The sequence below is a fragment of the Chrysochloris asiatica genome, unplaced genomic scaffold (assembly GCF_000296735.1).
Source record: "Chrysochloris asiatica unplaced genomic scaffold, ChrAsi1.0 scaffold00043, whole genome shotgun sequence".
NCBI classification, from domain to species: Eukaryota; Metazoa; Chordata; class Mammalia; order Afrosoricida; family Chrysochloridae; genus Chrysochloris; species Chrysochloris asiatica.
In genome coordinates this window covers 14,461,980-14,465,793 of record NW_006408561.1, presented here as the reverse complement: position 1 = coordinate 14,465,793, position 3,814 = coordinate 14,461,980, and the positions used below count along the sequence as shown (strand labels likewise).

The 3,814-nt window shown below is 40.8% G+C and overlaps 1 pseudogene; it reads left to right on the top strand.

Moving 5' to 3' along the window:
- The first annotated feature begins 1,625 nt into the window (after nt 1-1,625).
- Nucleotides 1,626-2,466, top strand: LOC102831592 (annotated as a pseudogene).
- The last annotated feature ends 1,348 nt before the right edge of the window (nt 2,467-3,814 follow it).

The following is a 3,814-nucleotide window of genomic DNA, read 5'->3' as shown; positions in this document are numbered from 1 at the left end:
CAATTTGAAATGACTTTGCAGTCTGAAGCATTAGCCCACAGCGCCACACCAGGACTTCCAAACTTAGGGGTTCATTTTTTGGTACTATATCTGACAATATTCTGGTGCTTTTCATCATGTTGCAATATTCAATATTCTGGTGCTATCTGACAATGTTTCACTGCTATTTATAAGATTTTCAGCAACTAAGTATTTGGAAGTAGTTCGTCTCTCCTTCCTCCTATTCTTTCTTTATCAGGAGTCTCATCTGAAACCATGGGTGATCTTACAGATATTTAAAATGACTGGTGGCAGAGCTTCCAGAATCATAGCATCACTCAAGCTACCAAAGTACAGCAAACTGACTGACAAGTGGTGGTTCTGATTCACAGTGACCCAATAGGACAAAATAGAACTGCTCCTTAGGATTTCTGATCATATAAATCATTCTCCTGCGAGCAGCTAGTGGGTGTGAACCATTGACCTTTGGACTAGTACCAAACACTTAGCCCACTGTGCCACCAAGACTCCTCACATCACTGCACTACTGAAATATTATTAATGGTGTCTCATTGTCTGTAAGGTTAATGGAGAGCACAGTTAAGACAAGACATTGGCTTTATCTACCTTTGTAGCCTCCCTCTCCTATTAACTCTAATCTTTCTGTACTTTAACCAGATAGATTAACCTGAAACCATTCACCTTTGCCTGATATAATGTCACTCATTCTATTCAACATATATATTGATAACCTCTTGTGCACCAGACATTTTTCTAGACATAAAGGATATGTAAGTTAAATCAGATTTTCTTTTTCCTATCATGGAGCTTGTTGTTGATGGTGTTGTTAAGTGCCGCAGAGTCAGTTCTGACTCAGCCTGTAAATCTTGGCAGGATCAGAAAGCCTCATCTTTCTGCATGTCATGCTTATTATTTTCCAGATTTATATCAAATACATATATTATCTGATCAACTCTCTACCTGATCTGAGATCTCAATGACAGGAGCTGTGTCCTTTCTGTCTTACGCTCTACAATATCAGCCACATTCTGGGCCTCAATAAATAAATGTATGCTGAAATACTACAATCTTATTGTCTTTTGTTCAGTTCTGTTTTTATTTCTTATCTCTGTATTTTCTCGGGAATTATATAACATCCAGAGATTTGGGAAACCAAGTTTAGTTCAGAACAGTTACACAATCAAAATATGCTTTAAAGTTGTCTATTCTGAGCAGCCTTGGCTGAATGATTTAACATAGTTTTCTCTAAGTCTAAACAGTGAAGTCATTCCTGGGTTTTTATTTTGTGGGGGGAAGAAAATTCATAGCTCACCAAATGATTCTCAAAGTTAAGATAAACAGCTCTTATTACCTAAAAGATATAAAACTATTTTGACCAACAGAGGTTCATTTTAGTACATTAAAAAAAATAGGGGAGGCGGTGGTGCTGGGGGCGGGGAACGTGATAATGAGTGGTTGAGTGAGTTTTCCCGTATGAGACGGTGAGAAGTCAGGGGCCTACCTCAAAGGAGCGGGGTCACTGCACCGGGACCAGCTTGCAGCAGGCCACCTTCCGGTTCCTGGGCCCCGTGGCTCGGGGTGGCTCGCTCATGAGGAGGCGGGGAAGCGGGTGTCTGGCCCCAACCATGGAGGGTATGGACGTGGACCGGGACCCCGAGCTGATGCAGAAGTTCAGCTGCTTGGGCACCACCGACAAGGACGTGCGTATCTCCGAGTTTCAGCGACTGCTCGGCTTCCAGCTCAAACTGCCGGCTGCGCCTTCTTCCTGGACATGACCACCTGGAACCTACAAGCAGCAATTGGCACTTACTATGACTTCGAAAGCCCAAACATCACTGTGCCCTCTATGTCCTTTGTTGAAGATGTCACCATAGGAGGAGAGTCGATACTACCAGATACTCAGTTTATAAAAACATGGCGGATCCAGAATTCTGGGTCAGAGGTCTGGCCTCCCGGGGTTTGTCTTAAATACGTTGGCGGAGACCAGTTTGGACATGTGATCGTGGTGATGGCGAGATTGCTAGAGCCCCAAGAGATTGCAGATGTCGGCGTCCAGTTGTGCAGCCCGAGCAGAGCAGGAAATGTATCAGGGACAGTGGCAGATGTGCACTGCCACAGGACTCTACTATGGAAATGTCATCTGGGTGATTCTCAGTGTGGAGATAGGTGAACTTTTAGGAGTAACACAGCAGCTGTCATCTTTTGAAACGGAGTTCAACACACAGCCACATCGCAAGGTAGAAGGAAACTTCAACCCGTTTGTCTCTCCCCAAAAGAACTGACAATCAGATGAAAACAACCTACAAGACCCTGGGGGTTCCGAGTTCGACTCCAGACCAAACTGAGCAAGATCAGAATAGACTCTCACAGAACTCTGTAAATCTATCACCCAACAGTCACTCAAACAACTTCTCAGTAGTGACTTACAGTAAGGTAGGTGCCCTTGGAGAAGAGGAGAAGGGGTAAGTGGTGGGCCTTGGGATTTGTAATACCCCTAGAATGCCACACCTCGGAGGAGGTTTTTATGACTGCTTAGCTCTCCTGCCAACAGCAACAACACAAAAACCTACCCCTTCTCCCCCCACCCCCCAAATCTTCATGTCCTGTAGATGTTGCTTCATTTACATTTACTCTTGTCTCTCTGATCTGGTTTGGGGTTGAAAGAGCACAGTTAATTCTCACCTTAAAAAGAAAAGAAAGTCAAAATATCACCAGCCATACCTATAGTGTAAAATGTAAATCTAAGCTTAGAGCAATAATATACCCTTAGAATTTGTTGCTACTTTTGTTTTTCATTTGTTTTGGGTGGGATTTTCTTTGATGCAGTTGTTTGTTTTTAAGAAAAAAAGACAAGCTCAATTATTTTTCCAAAATATTGTTAATGAGCTTTTTACTTTATTTACTCTATTTGCATGTCTTCTCCTTAATGCCATTTCAGTCTATCATGGCCCATTGGCCTCTTCACTCACAACCCAGAGTGACCCAAGTGATAAAATTTTTACTTTGCATATGAAAAAAAAATTGAACTCAATATAATCAACACAGATTCACATGTTGCTAAGTTAAAATCACTGAGTCATGATTAAGGAGTGACTTATACCTGAAATTTAAGATATTTTTACTATCAGAAAAGTTATTTCATTTTCTTCAGTATTTGATCAAAATGAAATAATGCCAAGTTCCAAATGTTAATCTGACTCTAAAAATTAGAAATTGACTTTTATTGCTCTGATCTACTAGTAGAACTGAAATAAGTATAGCTGTAGTTGATTCAAAGTCCCACCTAAAACTTTTCTTGGGGATGGCACAAGACTGGGCAGTGTTTCCTTGTGCTATGCATGGGATCACCATTAGTTGGGGCTGATTCAATTATAGTTAATAAAACATCTATTTATTAAAACCCTAGACAATTTTAGAATTTACCAGACAGAATTTACTAAATGGCAGAATGATCCCAAGCTTTCGATAGTGGTATCAAAGGTTTTAAGACTCAGCCTCAGTTTCTGGCCCAACATGATAGGAGAAGAATAGAAGTAGAGGGTAATGTGGCCAGACAGGACAAGACCATGAAAGCAAAGTCAAGGAATGAGCAACAATCTACATAAAATCTATAAAGTTTGATCAGAATGATGGCCAAGTTGGGAGATGATAACATGGATAAATTATGACAAAAACACATGGATGAATTATGATGAAAATCCTGATAATCTACGTACACACGCAATGCCTCTGTGCTGTGCATACCACCTGGTTCTTAGATTTGTCTCCAAAAAAAAGTCAGGGAATGAATCCTGAAATAAATGATATTTATTTT